General features: G+C 41.0%; 1 protein-coding gene and 1 long non-coding RNA gene across 4 annotated transcripts in view; one reads left to right on the top strand and one right to left on the bottom strand.

Annotated features, from left to right (window-relative positions):
• Positions 1-18,867, bottom strand: part of LOC138757379 (zeta-sarcoglycan) — a 596,661-nt gene that overhangs the window by 223,096 nt on the left and 354,698 nt on the right. The window lies entirely within an intron of this gene.
• Positions 14,552-18,867, top strand: part of LOC138757380 (uncharacterized) — a 42,096-nt gene continuing 37,780 nt past the window's right edge. For all 3 annotated transcript variants that reach the window (XR_011353553.1, XR_011353552.1, XR_011353554.1), the window contains exon 1: positions 14,552-15,025. This is a non-coding gene — a long non-coding RNA (uncharacterized lncRNA). The remainder of the gene's footprint in view (positions 15,026-18,867) is intronic.

Raw genomic sequence — 18,867 nt, 5'->3', positions numbered from 1 at the left:
GTATATTCTGTGTGAAGATGTTCTCCCTCATGTTCCCTCTAAACATTTCCCTTTCATCCTTAATCCAAATTCTCTGGTTTGTATCTCACCTACCTTCAGTGGAAAAAAGCCCAACTACATTTATTATGTCTTTTCCCCTCATCATTTCAAATACCTATATCAAATCTTCCCTCTTTCTTCCATGCTCCAGGGAATAAAGTTTAATGTTTCCCTGTAATTTAGTTCCTGAAATCCAGGCAAAATCCTAGTAAATCTTCTCTGCACTCTTTCTATCTTATTGATATCTTTCCTGTAGTTAGGTGACCAAAACTGCACACAATATTCCAAATTTGGCCTCACCAATGTCTTTACAACTACACAAAACAGTCTGGAAAAAAAACCACCTGAAGAAACACACAAAGATCAGTGTGTACAGAGCCGTTGTCATACCCACGCTCCTGTTCGGCTCCGAAACATGGGTCCTCTACCGGCATCACCTATGGCTCCTAGAACGCTTCCATCAGCGCTGTCTCTGCTCCATCCTCAACATTCATTGGAATGACTTCATCACCAACATCGAAGTACTCGAGCTGGCAGAGTCCGCAAGCATCGAATCCACGCTGCTGAAGACCCAACTGGGTTGGGTGGGTCACGTCTCCAGAATGGAGGACCATCGCCTTCCCAAGATCGTGTTCTATGGCGTGCTCTCCACTAGCCACCGAGACAGAGGTGCACCAAAGAAGATGTACAAGGACTGCTTAAAGAAATCTCTTGGTGCCTCCCACATTGGCCACCGCCAGTTGGCTGATATCGCCTCCAACCGTGCATCTTGGCGCCTCACAGTTCGGCGGGCAGCAACCTCCTTTGAAGAAGACTGCAGAGCCCACCTCACTGACAAAAGACAAAGGAGGAAAAACCCAACACCCAACCCCAACCAACCAATTTTCCCTTGCAACCGCTGCAACCGTGCCTGCCTGTCCCGCATCGGACTTGTCAGTCATCAACGAGCCTGCAGCAGACGTGGACAAACCCCTCCATAAATCTTCATCCGCGAAGCCAAGCCAAAGAAAAGAAAATAGCATCCCAACTCCTACAATCAATAGTTCATGAAGGCCAATATACCAAAAGTTCTCTTTACAACCCTATCCACCTAGATTGCTACTTTAAGGAAATTATGTATCTGTATTCCAAAATTCCTCTGTTCTAATGTTTAGTGTCCTACCATTTACAGTGCATGACCTTTCTTGCTTTGTCCTTCCAAAATGCAACACCTCGACAACTATTGTTCCAGTACTGATCCCAGAGGCACACCATAGTTACAGGCCTCCAATCTGAGAAGCAGTCATCCATCACTAATATCCGGCTTTTCCCATCCAGCCATTGTCGAATCCGGTTCACTAATTAACTATTAATTCCTCACATCTGAACCTTCCTGACTAACTCCTTGTGGGACCTTGTCAAAGACCTTACTAATGTCCATGCAGAGAACATCCACAGCCTTTGCTTCATCAACTTTCCTGGTAATTTCCTTGAAAAATACATAAAGCTATGTTGATTATCCCTAAACAATTTCTGGATATCCAAATAATTCCATATCCAATCTCTAAGAACACCTTCCAATAATTTACCTACTACTATATAATTACCACTGTTACTTCTGGAGCCTTTTTAAGGCACCACACTGATTGCTAAGGACATTTTAAATATTTCTGCCAGAGTCCATGCAATTTCTACACTAGACTCCCTCAAGGTCTAAGGGAATATCTTGTCAGGCCTTGTGGATTTATCCACCCTTATTTGCTTTAAAACAACAAGCACCCCCTCCCCTTTAATATGAAGAGTTTCCATGACATCACTGCTTGTTTTCCTTACTTTCCACAATTCTGTGCTCATTTCCTGAGTGAATACTGAATAAAACATTTAAAATCCAATCAGCTGGCGTGAACATGAACATCTACTTCTGCAGTTCCCATTAGACCACTCCATTGCCTCCCTCTCTTTTCCATCTCTCTGTATCCTTTCTTCCAGTTCTCCATCCTTTTCCCTCTCTATTCAGAGCTATCCCTATCATTTCTCGGTTTTTCCCTTATGCCCTCCCACCCATATCCACCGATGACCTCTTGCCTGTGAGCCTGCACCCCTTTCCCTGCCCCTCCACCCACCATTTTATTCAGGCACCTGCCTGCTTTTTGCTCATATCTTGATGAAGGGCTAAGGCCCAAAACATCTCTTATGCATCTTTATCTTTGGCTCATAAAGCACACTGCGTATCCTCCTGAGTTTCTCCGGCATTTTTGTGTAAAGTGCACCCTTCCTAAAATATGGGCTCAAAATACTAGCTATCTTCTAGTTGTGATATAACATGGATTTGCTTAAAGGCAAATGCTTTAATCTCATTTAGTTCTTTATAAAGGAATGTCATGATGTTATTAACCTATTTAATTATGGTTTGTGTCTTTCTATGGCACTTTAATTATCTGCAAATCTGATCGAGGTTTCTTGGAACCTTTGGCACTGCTAGCGTAACACTGTTTAGTACAACCTCTGATTTAGGTCGAAAGCCGTGACCTCAATATGTGGGCTGCATTTCACCAAAGAGTGGGAGATGGAGAGGGGGTGGGAGGCAGATACAGCAAGTGTCGGTGGATCTATCAAAAGGGGATACCGTCAGTAGGATACGGTGCAAAATCTGATGCTTTACTTATATATATATATATCTATATATCTATCTATAGATAGATATATAGATATATATCTATCTATAGATAGATATATAGATATATATCTATCTATATATATATCTATCTATAGATAGATATATATACTGATCTGAATTGATGTTAACTACACAGATTATACTTTTTCCTTTTGGCTGTAGTGTTTAATGCACAATTTCTAGTTTGTACAGTACTCTGATCCATTTTCAATGAATGTAGGCAGAGGGACTCATGAAGAAATTATTACTCAATTTGTGCTCACTTGAGCTAATCTCCCAGTCCACAAACCCGCACAAAGTGCAGTTCAGACACACCACCTGCTTTACTTCATGTTATTCTCTGTTTATTTCTGATGAAACTCATTTGGATTTTTTTTTAGATTTCAAGTTATTTAATTGTTTACTGGAATAGAAATGCATGTCACCAAATGAACTTGTCACTCAAAGTGCTGAGCAATAAACTCAATACATAATAAATTGCCTGTGCTCATCCAGACTTTGTTTTTATCTGTCACACCACTTCAAGTTTTTCTCTCATTTTGTCTGATGTTCTGCTGCTCTATCTGTCACCATATATTCTCCTGTCTTAAGCTCTCATATGTTGTTTAATTATGTCACTCCTCTGTCTCACATTTTATACATACCTTAATAAACTATTCATGAAGGGAAACACAAAGCAGAATTCCCCAGGCCAATTAGTCTCTGTTCTCCATTGGAAACAGGCTAGAATCTATTATTAATGAGCTACTAGGTGGACATAAAGGAAATGATAAGCAAAGTTAACAGGGTTTTCTGAAAGAAACTCAATGTTTGATATATTTGTTAGAGAATATAATACAAATGGAAGCACACCAGTAGATGTAACATTCTAGAAGGCACAATAAGGTGCAAAGTAAAATGTCATGGGACAGGATCACAAAGAGCACATCGTTCAGGTAATATGATAGAATGAAAATAAGATTAGTCAATTTACTGAAATTAGAGTGTGGGTAGATGGGTAATTTTGGGACCGGCAATCAGTGGCCAAATGCTGAAAATGGTGAGCTTGAAACTTGTGAGGAGACTGAGAACCTTCATAGGTTTAGAGGTCTCAATGCACAAAATGCTAAAGGTTAGCAGGTAGGCTCTGCATGTAATCATATAAGATCAGCCATGATCTTACTGAATGGCAGAGCAGGCTCAATGGGCCGGATGGCCTACTCCTGCTTCTATTTCTTTATATAAAGGGTAATGGAATTGTATTTGCATCTCGGGTCCTGTGAGCCAGTGACCTGCTGTTTGTTCATAGACCCTATTCTTTAGGAATTTTCAGAGACATTTCAGTTAGGTCTTCTTCATTGCCCTAGAATGCTTGGGAATCCATCACCTCTATGAGCATCTCATTGGACTTAGTTTGCATTTGGCTGATTTGGGTTTTGACAGTAAGTCAAAATCTGGTCATTAAAGTTGTCTCAGCAACGTGTCGTTTTCCAGAGAAATGTATATTCTCTACCATTTGCCATTCACTTGGGCTTCACTGGTGCATTTGAAAGATGATAACTTTAATGGTCAAAGAAAATTGTACCTTTTTATTATCCGAATCATCAAGCGGTTTGCCCCAATTAATCAGGATCCAGAGACTTATAGTCCTTCTGAACAAAACATTCAATTACTCATCAACATTCCAATTCACAATGGTGAGATGAAAAATGAGCAATTTTATCATTCTGCCAGGAGTGCTTTTAACCAGATTCATTAATGACAGATGGACTGAATTTCAATCTAGCCCAGATTGATGAGATATAAATTTTTGTCAATCCCAGTTGTGGAGAATTTAAGTGGAATGAATTTAAGCAGTTCTAACCTATTTAATATGTGTCATAGAAGAATATTTCCCATAATCTTGCATCAATTAGCATTTTAATTCTACAAAAATAAACTAAAATCCCACAGATGCACAAATTTAAAAGGCAGAGTGAAGCAATATACTTGTCTATCTCTAACTGCGGCTCAGGCAGCACTGTGTAGAGAGGTTTTTAACCTAAGTTTAGCCCAGGTCACTTTTGTACTAAAATGATAGGCTGAGGAACAAAATGAATGACCAAGACTACTCATGCATACAGTACACATTAGGACTCAGATATAATGTATATGTATATATCCACATCAGCCATCATTTCTCTTTATCTTCATTTATTAGAAAACAGTTATGGAGGAGATTTCAACTATTGGTATAAATGATATCCTTCCATCAACTCAGAGGAAAATACCAGCCTTCTCCATGGGAAACAATTGCTGCTCCAATTGACTACATGACAGCACCTATATCCAGAAATGCACTGAAAGCAAAGAACAAAATGAATCCACTTTCTTGCTCTTCTTAATGCAGACACAACCATTATGGAGTAAAAGCCCATATACTATCAAGGTTCAAGAGGCATATGGGTATGGACAACAAATAAAGTAAAGTACCTGGTTTTTTTTTTGGCAGTCTTAACATTAATATCTACAAAGAGGCAGGCAATACTTGGAATCCAAAGTGTTCGCCCATTTTTGATCCATTTTCTTAAATTAATTAAGGTCCTCGGACAAGTGATCATCATTTTAAGCCCCATAAAAATAAACTGGGCCACTGTTTTCCATAACCCTACCCCATGCTGTGAACTGAAGAGAAAAAGAGGATCAGAACAAGTCCTGCTGTAACCTGGTGTGATTTGCTCCATTCTAGGGAATATATATATGAAAAAATAAATGTGTTAAAATGAAAAGGGAATTGTGTAGAGAGAGACAGAGATTAAGAACAGAAGAGTTCAATCAGGTCACAATCTTTTTCCTGTGACCACTTCATGAACTTGAGAACGGAGTTTGATGACTTATTCAAAATGGTGAAATGTTCATGGAAATTTATGTTTTGCGACCGCAGTATTGTACAAATCAAGGTTCAAAATAAGTATAAATTACAATTGTGTAAAGACAAGATTTTAAAAAATATTGAAGATAACAATGTTTTTCGGTCAGCCATTATACTGGATTTCTCCACGGCAATTACGGTGCCTCTTTGGTGATTCATCCATGTTTTAACCAGTGCCAAATAACTGAAGGAAGGTTTGCGAAATTCACAGTGCAAGGACTGAAAAGGAAGTACAATAGAGGGGCCCAGTGCAATCCATCACACGAAGAGAAACATAGAGTGTTCGAGCCTAACTGCACTCTGGGATCTCCTATTACCTATTTCAACATTCTTGACTGCTTGACTGAACTTTGTGATTTGTCTGACTTCATTTAATAGCTGTTCTAGCAAGGAAAATATAGGTTCACGGATGGCTTGAGAATAAATACCCTCAGCTTAATACTTTTTTTTATAGCTACAAATGTCACTGTGCCAATAACCAATTCTGACACTTTGAAATTCTGGTTGCGTCACGCAACTTGAAGTTTTTTTTTGGAGAAACTAACCACTGAAGTTTATTGTCTGTAGAGCATGCTAGACCTGCACAAATCCTCCATGAATACATCACTACAATATTTAATGTTGATACAATGCAATTTTAAATGAAATATTATGAAACTGTATAGATCTTTTACATGTTGAATTGCATTTGAAAATTATAGTAAAAGATCAATGAATTTTCTGCCTGATTTATTCATTCCATCCGTATGAGAATTTCAGTATCTCAGCCTTTCATAAACATAACAAGTGCAAACAACTGGATTAAGAGAGAAAGAGAAATATGAGAGATAGAAAGCCACATAAAAAAAATCTTTTTGAAATGGTAAGTAATAATATAAAGCATCATGCTTATAATAGTTAATATCATTGTCAGAAAGGTTGGTTATGAATAATTAACATTTATTGCATTTTTACAACAGAATATAAATAGATAAACATTAATTTCCTGTGGTATTTAAATTGTGTCCAATACGCTCCATCCTCAACATCCATTGGAGCGCTTTCATCCCTAACGTCGAAGTACTCGAGATGGCAGAGGTCGACAGCATCGAGTCCACGCTGCTGAAGATCCAGCTGTGCTGGATGGGTCACGTCTCCAGAATGGAGGACCATCGCCTTCCCAAGATTGTGTTATATGGCGAGCTCTCCACTGGCCACCGTGACAGAGGTGCACCAAAGAAAAGGTACAAGGACTGCCTAAAGAAATCTCTTGGTGCCTGCCACACTGACCACCGCCAGTGGGCTGATATCGCCTCAAACCGTGCATCTTGGCGCCTCACAGTTTGGCGGGCAGCAACCTCCTTTGAAGAAGACTGCAGAGCCCACCTCACTGACAAAAGGCAAAGGAGGAAAAACCCAACACCCAACCCCAACCAACCAATTTTCCCCTGCAGCCGCTGCAACTGTGTCTGCCTGTCCCGCATCGGACTTGTCAGCCACAAACGAGCCTGCAGCTGACGTGGACTTTTACCCCCTCCATAAATCTTCGTCCGCGAAGCCAAGCCAAAGAAGAAGAAAGAAGAAAGAAAGACTTTCACATGACTTGATGCATTTCAATGGTAGAGCTAATGATAGAGCTACACAACTTGGATAACAAGTTTGAGGTTCACCATACATCCTGTTCACCTGAAGTTGCTGTAACCAGTTATGCTGAAATAATGGCAAGCACCATTAGCCTCACAGTTAGTTTGACAGCTAAATCTGAGTGAATATTTCAGTGAGCAAGTGATAAATTTATGTAGAAGCCTCCCTAGGGAGAAGGTGGAAGCAGAAAGTACTGATGCATTCAAATGCAAATTCAATAGATTTCTTACAGAAAATAATAGTTTAGGGTACAGTATATGGTCATTATTCCATACGAGGGTGCAATAGGTTGCTTTAGGCCAGTGATTCACAAAACATTTCGCCTTAAGGTTTTCCTTAGTGAGTCATTACATACATTGTCCGTTGGAATGCTTCTGTTCCCTACTGCATAAAATAATTGTTAGGGCTTGAGTGCAGTGAAAGGTCAACTCTATTAACAGTGGATTAGCAAAACCAGGATGATGGAAGGTGATCCAAATAAACTTAGGTCTTATTCCATCTGGCAATTCTTATGTTCCTACAAATGTTAGCACATTATCAAATCACTTTTGAATAAAACATTACTTCCTCAGGATTTTCTTTGAAATGTCAACAACCATAAGCTGCAGGGTTAATTGTTGCACAAATTTGATAATCCACAAAATATACGTTTAGATTGAACATTAGTTCAAATACAAGGATATATCCTGAGTGCAGTTGCCTAAAGCTGGAGATCACTCCACATTGATGCGATGAATTTGTCGCATTATTGCATGAATAGCCAATCAGATACTCTGCAAGCAAATCATAAAACTGGAAAATATTTAATTAAACATAGTGCCATCGTTATTTACAGACAGAACCATGAGCTAAAGCAGGACCTGTGAAATTCCTAATGGATGCTGATCCCTGGATAACATGTCAAACAAAATAGTCTTGAATGCCAGGTACATAAATTCTACCATGGGGATAAGAGAAAACATTGGGGGTGGGAAGTATACATTAATGACCTCCACTTGCACCAGTGTATAGCCATGGTGTGTATACCAATGGTGTGCAACACCATTTGATCATCTGGCTTCAGAAAGTTCAATATCGTCCAGGCACTGATGCCACTGTTAATGTAGAATGAACATCTCAGCTTAAAACTCTGCCATTCACAGCACTGGCTTCATCCATTGAAGGAACAACCTGAACCCCAAAATTTGAGGTCACCTGGTGATGAGCACAGGACATCCATATTAGAAAGATGTTTATATCTCATTGGCAATCTGAGTGTATTGTGCTTCTTCAACTGTTCAAAGGTAGCCAGCTGCACTCCAATTCATGCTGACAAGGGAGGAGAGGCAAGGCATGTGACTTCATTAGCAACACAAGTAATGCTAGAAAACATCAGATGCACTGGGTCAATTGCACACAAATGCGCTTGGGTGAATTTCCCAATGGACATAATTTCATCCAGAACTGATCAGGAGTACAATCTAGCCTGGGTTAAATTGCTTTCATGTGCAATTCTGCATGATCAATGGCCCCCACCAAATCCAATTTTTGGCATTCATCCCTTTGAAAAAGGTTTATTCTGAAATAGTCGGGATGTAATTTTTATTGCACGTCGTTAAAGTCAAGAAGAACTGGAATGCAAATTAAATGGTTCTGGCCTCACTCGGAAGGTATTTCTGTGAATAAGTCGATAAACACTATGTTTGAGTTCTTGTTCATGCAGTTTGAGTTAAGAAAGTTGCTGAAGCAGATTTTGAGACTTCTTATTCAACTTTGATAAATTTTTGTAATGATTCAGCACAGTAGAAGCCCCTCTGACTCAGGAAAGCCGTGACACCCAATTACATCCAATTCACCAATCAACTCCCGTACATTTTAAAGGGTGGGAGGATACTGGAGCACCCAGAGAAAACTTACACAGGCCACGGGGAGAATGCACAAATGCCTTACAGATTGCACTGTATTTGAACCATGTGTGGCAGCCCACCACCACGGAGATCGAGCCGGCACATCGCACGGGGCGCGCGGTAGTAAACAACAGCATAACACGCTGTAACACGTTCCTTAACACAGCAAACTAGTGTGGTTGAAAGCTGGAGCTGTACAAAACCAGCAGCCCTAAAATGGCGCTGGCTAAGCTGCCTTGCTAACAGATCAATAACAGGCTGGGGAAGAAGGGTAGTCACATACAAGAATGTTCCCACCCGCTATTTTGTTATTCATGCAGCTGATGTCAGCCATCAAACAAATGGCCGGAACTCCAACTGTATAAAAGGAGCCTTTCCAGCTTCAATAAATCTCAGAACTTAACCTTCCACACTGCGAGTGTATGTGTTTCTTTGTAGCAGTCGGCTACAGAGGTAATTTATGCTGTGGTAGCATTGAGCTAAATTCTACATTAACTGTCCTGCTAACCATTGCACTAATAGCTATGTTAACCATTTTTCCCTATTTTATAATCTCACCTATTCACAATCCTAATTTATAAATTACCTAACTTTTCAGCTTTTTTTTAAGGTTTTAGTTCAATCTCTAGGAAGTAGTGACGCTGCCCACTTCTGGGCAACAAATGGTTTTTGTGTAAGATGGACATAGAAGAGGTCTTGGAGAACATCCATGACTATCTGACAGATTCTGGGACTAAAAATGCAACCATGCAGGAAAAAGTATTATAGACTCAGAAGATATGCAAAGCTGAGTCTGCTATAGGCTACACTTGATATTGCACGCACTTCTTGAGGCTGCAACACTAAGGTCACTCACCACCAATTTAATTATAGAGACAGCCAGAACTTCCCTCCATCCCTGTGAGCGCTGCTGCACAAATAATTCTGACGCAAAGTCCACAGACTGTACAACAGGCTTTAATTAGCTTAAACTTGAACACACCAGGTTTCTGTATATTCCTGGCTCCACGTGTCTGACTGTCTCCAAAGGGGCCAACTCGAGTATTTATATGGGCCGGTGATTGTCAGGAGACAGGTGGGGCCAGCCTCCCAGGTTTTCTACCTGCAGGTACAGTAGTTGCCCCCTGCTGTAGGCTGGTAGGAGTACAGCCAGTGTAATGGTTGTATCACCACAATCCCTCCCTTCACCCCTTGACATAGACAGTGTCATAATTTCAAGTGAAGCAATGTGATATTGACCTACGTTACTTTTTGTTTAACAGGCCAAAGTGGCAAAAAAAAACTGATGCAAGTGTCCCCTGAACATCCTACACATGTCTGATGCCCATTTTCCTGAGAACATCTGTCCCTAATTTTTGCTGTCCCAATTCTGCCTCATAAATACACCTTAATTCATACCAAGTGTGTCATCTCATTTCTTGCAAAAGGAGAACCATATTCATATCCTACCCTCATTGTATCAGTATTGCAGAAATACTGTCAGTGTGGTTATGTGGTCCCTGCTACCTATTTATTCCTTTGCTTACTTGTCCTGTGTATGGAGCTCTAGTGCTGGTGATCATGTCTAGATGAAGGGCTATGACCCAAAATATCGATCATTCTTTTTCTCCCACTGACGTGCTGAACCCATTGAGTTCTCCAACAGATTATGGTTCTGATGTATGAGTTGCTGTTGTCAAGCTGAGTGGAGAGCCACTGATATTGTGTCAGCTATGGAGTGATGATGAAGGTAGGCAACTTGCAGTGGGTCCAGACATTTACTCAGGTATCTGTTAATTGTGGCCATGACCAACCTTTCAAAGCATTTTATATAGTAGATGTGAGTGCTACTTGGGCAATAATCATTGAGGCAACTCACTCTGTTCTTCTTGGGCACCAGAAAGATGGCTGCCCTTTTGAAGCAAATACGAACCTTTGACTGCAGCAGTGAGAGATTGAAAATATCTGTGAACTCTCTGGCTGGTTCATTGACTCAGATTTTCAGTACCCTGTCAGGTACACCTTCAGGGCCTGATGCTCACTCTCTTGAATGAAGTTCTGACACTGGCCTGAGAGACAATTACCACAGGGTTATCAACCTTTGCAGAGGCACTGTTGAAGTCTCCTTCTCAAAACGAGCAAGATGGTGTTATATAGTCAGGATAATGTGAACTATTTTGTAACTGCATAAGATTACACCCTTCTCACTGTAGTAACTGTAGTGCATTACTGTGGGGCATATGAGTGTGTGTGAACAGTTTCCTGAGATGGTGGAAGACATCAATAAGTAAAATCTCTTTTGTTATTTGAATCTTGCATCTCTAAGTTATTTAAGAAGCCTCCCAAGTAACACAGAGACATAACATGGTGGCAGCGGTATAAGAACAAGAATAAAGCCATATAATTGATTGTAAATCACTGAAATATGAAGGGGAAGAAGAGAAAAAAATGTTACTGGAAGTTGGCTGGAGTAACGGCAGTTCACCCAGTGATGGACTGGAAGGCTGAAGACATTATTGAATTGTTTATAAAGTTTCAGCAGAAGTTCGATTTAGCATTCAAGAGCTATTTTAAAAATGCAACAGCAAAGGAGAAGGTCAGTTATATACTTCTCTGGACAGGGGAGCAAGGCCTTGATTTACTTAATAGCTGGGAGCTTAGAGAGGTGGATAAAATGATCCAGAGCAGATATTTTCAAAGTTTGCTTCTAATCTTGAACCAAGATCTAATCGTAGAATTAAACGCTTGTAGCGGGCCAAGCGGGTGCACAGTGCACCGGCGCGGTTCTGCGGGCATGCAGGAAGTGTGGCAGACAACACCCTTTCAATGACTGAAACAAATGCTCCACATATGGGTCTGAATGTAGAGCCTGTGGAAAAGCAAACCACTGGGAGAAGATGGTCTGGTATGAAGGAAACAGTTATACCAGTGAAGGAAAAAGACAAAAAGAAGATGCACCACATAAAAGGAAACAACAATGAGAACTCCAACACACAGATACTGGACATGGAATCCATACACCTTCACGAGATGTCAGATGAGATGAAAGAAGGAAGCGAGTTGCACACAAGGATCCAAATACAGATCACAATCCAGAACAAGCCTACGATATTTAACCTGGATACTGGATACTGGATCACAAAGCAATGTCCTTCCACTCAGAGAGCATAATAAAAGGGTATGCAAAAGACAGTGAATTGGAAACAGCAAATGTCACATTAATGACCTATGGTGGACCCATGATCAAACAGCTAGGGAGAGCTAGGATTAATGGCTGCGATAAGGGAAAGAACATCTTTTTTGCGTTTGATGTGGTAGATGCAGACAGACCAGCAATTCTAGGTCTGGATAGCTGCCGGGAGTTGCAGTTGATCTCTGTCAATTATGGGATCCAGACGAAGAAGATATCCAAAAAGATCAACAGACACACACAAAAAAAAGAGGAAATGATTTCCACAGAAGTACCTGTCAGGCCATGGCACACAATGGGAGCAGACTTGTTCACTGAGAAGCAAGAGTGATTTATAATAGTAGCCTGTTACTACTCAGTTTCCATTTGTCAAAAGGGTGAAAGACCTGAGAGTATTAACTATCACCTCAGAAAGGAGAGCGCTCCTTGCTGAACATGGAATATGTGAGTAAATAATATGTGACAATGGAACACAGTTCACGTCACAAGAATTCAGAAAGCTGGCTCCAGAGTATGGGTTTGTTATCACTACATCATCCCCATACTACCCCAAAGGTCATGGGTTCATTGAAAGACAAGTGCAATCTGTGAAACGCACATTAGAAAAGTGTCGCGAAACAAAAGAAGACCCATACCTAGCTCTTCCATCATTACGAGCAACACCTTTAAGGGCTGACATGGTTCCTGGCAGAACTTCTAAATGGCAGGAGATATGAAACAACTCTCCCAAGCAAAATACACCCTCCAGAAGACCAGGAGAAAAAACAGAAGAAGACTGGCTGTCACACAAGAAGAAGGACACCAGTATTATAACAAACACGTACAAATATTGCCAGAACTCTTCAAAGGGCAGCATGTGCATATTCAAAAGCCGATGTTGAAAACATGGATCTCAGCAAAGGTCATCAGAGAAGCTGAGACAACAAGATCATACATTGTCGAGACAGACTTTGGCAATCAGCTGAGGAGGAACAGAATTCATATCCGGCTGACACAAGATGTGATGAAGCAGAAAGCTTTAATACCAGCAAAGCCTGCAGCATCAGTATCAAGTGAAGAGACCACAACCACTAATACTGAAACATTAACACAGCAGTTGTCAGGTGAAGCACAACAAGCTACATCACCTACACATGGAACAACAACACAGAGCCCAACGGTCGCAGCCAAATCCACAAGATGGTGAAGGAACATACTGCCGCCAGTTTGATATCGATAAGAACTATTTAAAAATCTAGTGTACAAGATCTGTTACTTAAGTTGTAAGTGATAAAGAACACTACATTTTTCTTTATCTTGAGAAGGAGGGATGTTATATAGTCAGGATAACGTGAACCATTTTGTAACTGTCTAAGAATACACCCTTTTCACTATAGTAAATGTAGGGCACCACTGTGGGGCATAGGTATATGAGGTGTGTGAACAGTTTCCTGAGATGGTGGAAGGCATCAGTAAGTAAACTCTCTTTTATTATTTGAATCTTGCATCTCTAAGTAATTTAGGAAGCCTCCCAAGTAATGCAAGAGACATAACAGAAGGACTTCAGCTCATCAGGTAGGGAAGCATCACAACCATTTATGGTGTTCTTGTAGAGATCTGGATCATCAGCCTTAAAGGGCCTTGATCTCACCCTTATCTGATTGCAAATATTCTGATTCATCCAAGTCTTCTGGTTGGGGAACTCCCAGAATGTGCATATGGGCACATACTCTTTCATGTAGGTCTTAATGAAGTTGCTGACACTTGTTGTATATTCATTTAGGTCTAAGTGTTAGTCTTTGAATATGGTCCAATCCACCGATTCAAAGCATTCCTGCAGGTGCCCTTCTCCTTGCCCATACTTTCATCGTCTTTATCATTGGTCCTGTAGTTTTCATTCGCTGCTTATACACTAGGAGTAGCAGTGCAGCCAGGTGATTGGACTTGCCTAACTGTGGTCATGAGAAGGCTCGGTCGGTGTTCTTCATGGTGGTGCAGGGGTGGTCAAGTGTGGTAGTTCGTTAGAGACTTCTTCAGGTTGGCTTGATTGAAATCCTCTATAATATCCAGAGGGCATCCTGTCTTCTGGCTCCTGATCACAATGCTCAGCCTGATGAGGTGGAATGTACCCTGAGACCGGGATGATGATGGCGAACTCCTCTGGCAAATAGAATGGGTGGCAGTTGATCACTGATGTTCTAGATCTGGGAAGTAGGACTGGGTCATGACTATCATGTTTGTGCATTGTGATGAATCAATGATGACATAAACACCACCTCCCCTAGATTTTCCTGACACCGGTGCCCAGTCAGCGAGGTGAAGGGTGAAGCTCAGGAACTCTAGTGCCGTGTCTGGAATCCCCTCAGTTAGCCAAGTTTCTATGAAGCACATCACACAGCACTTTGTGATGCCCCTCTGATGCTGTAATCTGGCTCTGAGTTAATCTAGTTTGTTTTCCAAAGATTGTAATTGGCCAGGAGGATGGCCTCAGGGGCTGACATCTTAGCCTGGCCTATAGGCCTTCTGCTTCCTCTTGGTCTGGTTTTCTTTAAATGGCCCATGGGCCAGCTGCTCGTAACACCCAAGCTGTTGAAATGATCCGTGCGCTGCCTGTTTGAATCTCCTGTGGTATTTAAATTACCTTGTGCGTCAGCTGCTCCCAACTCCTGTAGTGTTTAAATTTGCCCATATGCTGGCTCTTTGAAACTCCCACAGTCAATGGAATTTGCCATTCCTGAAAATCACAAGATTTCCTAGCGTTCTCAGTACACCATTATTCACAGGTAAATTGTTTCAAGTGGCTGTGGTTTGAGTTGTAAGAGTTCTGGTGACACTGGGACCTGGCCATTGCTGGACCACAGAAAATGACGGAGAAAAAAAAATGGATCCCTAAGGGAACCCCCTATATAAACATATCAATGGTAGAAAAAAAACTTGTAACAGGAAATAATAGTTAGCACATCAATTAGCACAGTATCTTCATAGTGCCAGCAATCGGGACAAGGTTTAATTTCACACTGTCTATAAGCAGTTTCTACTAATAGCGACAGATTCGAACGTACCAGACCATGGGGGTTGACGGACCAGAGAGTGCCGGATAAGAGAGGTACAACATGTATGTAATAATTCGTCTGAGTATGTTGGAACTGCATGCAAAGAGTCGCCATGCAACTTTGGCAAAAAGCAATGCTAGAGTTTATTTTTAAAGGCATTCTGATAGAAGCGTGCTGAGGACAGGACTGGATATACCTTAGGTTACTTGCAGAAGTGAGGGAAGGGATTGCTGGGGCATTGATGATGATCTTTGCATTCTCTGTGACCACAGGAATGGTACTGAAGGATTAGGGGATAATAAATGGACTTCTGTTATTCAAGAAAGTTATTTCGGAAAATCTTATGTCAGTGGTGGGCAACCTAATGGAGAGGATTCATTGGAACAGGATTTTTGAGCATTTAGAGATGAAAAGTCTTATTAGGAATAGTCAACAAGGCTTTGTGAGGGGCACACCATGTATCATGAACCTCATTAAGTATTTGAGAAGGCAACAAAGAACTTAGTGTAGGTAGGGCAATGGATATGGTGCAAATGAATTTGTAAGGCTTTTGACAAGGTTTCCCATGGTTGGCTCATTCAGAAAGTCGTGAGGCATTGGATCCATGAAAGTTTGGCTGCATGGATTCATAATTGGCATGCCCAGAGAAGGCAGAGGGAGGTACTTGATGGAACATATTCTACCTGAAGATTGGGAACTGGTGGTATTCTGAAGGGGTCTGGTCTGAAACACATTTTCTTTGTGATTATAATAAATGATTTGGATGAAGAAATGGCTCAATATGTTTGTGGATTAAACAAAGGTAGGATATGTGGTAGAGAATGGAGATGGTTGTTGAATGTTATAATGGGATATAGATAGGATGCAGGGATGCATTGAGGAGAGGCAGATGGTGCTCAAACCAGGAAAGAGTGAAGTCACACAATTTGGAATGTGTAGCTTAAAGATGGAGTATGTGATTAATGGCATAATTCTAAGCAGTGCAGAGGAACAGAGGGATCTGGGGTCCAGGTCCATAGATCTTTCAAGGTTGCTGTGCCTTGATGAGGTAGTGAAGAAAGCTGATGGTGTGATGGCTTTAATTAGTCAAGGGATTGAGTTCATGAGCCATGAGATAATGTGGTCTATGAATCCCTGGTGAGTGCACACTTATGAGTATTGCATTCAACTTTGGTCACCACATTATAAGAAAGAGGTGGAAGCTTTAGAAAGGATGCAGAGGAGATTTACCAGGATGTTGCCAGGATTGGAGAACATGTCTTATGAAGAAAATTTGACCAATCCAGGACTTTTCTCTGTAGAATGAAGGAGGATGAGAGACAATTTAACAGAAGTTCAGAATCAGAATTAAAATTTATTGTCATGAACATGCCACAAAATTTGTTTTGCAGCATCACGGTGCAAGAATTTATATAAACCACCTTACAAAATAAATTTCAAAAGTAGTACAAGAAAAAGGCAAAGTAAAGCAGTGTCTGTGGTTCATTGATCATTTAGGAATCTGATGGCAGAGGGAGAGGAGCTGCCCTTGTGCTGCTGAGTGCCTGTCTTAAGGCTCCTGTACCTTTTTCCCCAAAGGTAGTAGAGTGAAGAGGGAATGATCTGGGTGGTGGGCATCCTTGAGGATAGAGGTTGTTTTCTAAAGATTCCGCCTCTTGTAGATGTCCTTGGTGGAGTGAAGACATGCCCATTATGTTATAGGTCAAGTTAACCAAACTCTGGAGATTTTTTTCTGCCCTGCGCTTTGGCACCTTCATACCAGACAGTGATGCAACCTGCCAGAATGCTCTTCATGGTACACTTGTAGAAGTTTTCAAGAGTTTTCAGTGACATACTGAATCTCCGCAAACTCCTCACAAAGTATAGCCACTGGTGAGCCTTCTTTGTGATTCCATTAACATGAAGGATCCTTGATGTTCACACCCAGAATTTGAAGTTCTTGATCCTCTTCACTACTTAGCCTCGATGAGGACTGGATCATGTTCTCCTGACTTCCTCCTGAAGTCCACAATCATCTCCTTGGTTTTGATAATGCTGAGTTCAAGGTTGTTGGTGTGACACCACTCAACGAGCTGATCTATCCCCCTCCTATATACTTCCTTATTGCTGTTTGTGATACTGCCGACAACTGTGGTGTCATCGCCAAACTTGTAGATAGCAATGGAATTGAGCCTGGCTGCACAGTCATGGATGTTTAGTGAGTAGAGCACCCATCCTTAAGGCGCGCCTGTGTTGATTGACATTGTTTCCATTTGTATTGTTATAAGATTATTAGAAGCACCTTGTTCCCAAGGTGGCAATGTTTTTAGGGAAGATATTAGAGGTATGTTTTTACACAGTGAGTGGTGGGTGCCTGGAATTTATCGCTGGAGATGGTGGTGGAAGCTGGTACTTTAAGGACATGCAAAGACTCTAGGTTAGGCACAAAGATATAATTAAAAAAAAAGAGGGTTATGTTCAGTGAGGTTGGGAAAGGTTAGAGTGATGTGGAGTTGGTTTATAAAGATGAGCTTTATTTTTGGTGGTCTAATGGACTGTGATCAGGCGAGAGAGAATGTAAATTCACAGTACCAGCTGGCCATGAGTGGATTCCACTCAAGCCATCCATTCCCATAAAAATCAGATGAGCACATCAATAGGGGAGCATTAGGAGAAGGTTTGTAAGGGTGGATACTTGTTTTACACATTGTCTAGTCTGCCAGACCAACTATCTTTCTCCATAATTAGCTTGAAACTAATGGCATTATGATCACTGGATAAAAATGTTACCCTACACATAGTTCTGTCGCCTATCCCACCTCATTCCCTAAATAGCAAATCCAGTATTGCACTTTCTCTCATTGGCACTATTATATATTAAATTAGAAAACGTTCTTGAGCACATTTAACAAACTCCAAGTCATCCAGCCCTGTATGGGAGACCCAGTCAATATCAGAAAGTTAAAATCCCCCTACTATCACAACCTTGTTTCCTGCAGTTGCCTGCTATCTCTCTACAGATTTGCCCCTCCAATTTTTGCTGCCTATTGGGCAGTCAATATTAAAACACCAATCATGTAATCATGTCTTACCTATTTCTCAACTCCACTCAGAAGATGAGCCCTCTGATTTGTCCTGTCTGAGCACAGCTGTGATATTTTCCCTGATGAGTAATGCTACTCCTCCCTTTTCATTCCTCCCATTCTATCTTGTGTGAACAATGGAAGTCCGGAATAATGAGCCTCCAGACCTGCGTCTCCAGCAATTAAGTTTCAATAATGGTCACAATGTCATAATTCCTCTTGCCAACCCACAGTCTAAGCTCTTTTACTTTTCCTACAATACTTCTTGCATTGAAATAGTTGCACCTGTGAATATTTCCACCACATACAGCCCTTTGATTTTACATGCAGTCTTCAAATCATCTTTTTCCTCCTCCACTCTGGTTCCCATCCCCTTGCAATTCTAGTTTAAACCCCTTGGAGCAACACTAGGAAGGATATTATTCAACTTCCAGTTCAGAAGCAAGCCGATATAAGCTCCCTGATATAAACTACCAATCTCTTCCTTGAATATATGTTTGGGTAAAGAAT

This window comes from Narcine bancroftii, chromosome 3 (genome assembly GCF_036971445.1).
Source record: "Narcine bancroftii isolate sNarBan1 chromosome 3, sNarBan1.hap1, whole genome shotgun sequence".
NCBI lineage: Eukaryota > Metazoa > Chordata > Chondrichthyes > Torpediniformes > Narcinidae > Narcine > Narcine bancroftii.
The sequence above is the reverse complement of the archived record's forward strand: the minus strand, read 5'-3'. Positions and strand labels throughout refer to the sequence as shown.